Genomic DNA, 251 nt, shown 5'->3' with positions numbered 1-251 from the left:
CTTCTTGCCATTTCTCTTTCTCATTTTTGTTTTGTATTTTCAGTTTTATTGAGGTATACTTAACAAAATTATAAAATACTTCAAATATACGTGTGTAATCTCTGGGTGGCTAGGGACAGCCCCTGTATATCTCTCTCTCTCCTCTCCCCACCTCTCTCTCTCCCTCCTCCCCTCCCCTCTCCTCCGCCCCCCTCTCTCTCCTCCTCCTCCTCCTCCCTCCCTCCCTCCTTCTCCCTCTCTCCCTCTCCCTG

Source organism: Sorex araneus, chromosome 2 (assembly GCF_027595985.1).
Source record: "Sorex araneus isolate mSorAra2 chromosome 2, mSorAra2.pri, whole genome shotgun sequence".
In the NCBI taxonomy this organism is placed as follows: domain Eukaryota; kingdom Metazoa; phylum Chordata; class Mammalia; order Eulipotyphla; family Soricidae; genus Sorex; species Sorex araneus.
Note: the sequence above shows the minus strand (reverse complement) of the source record.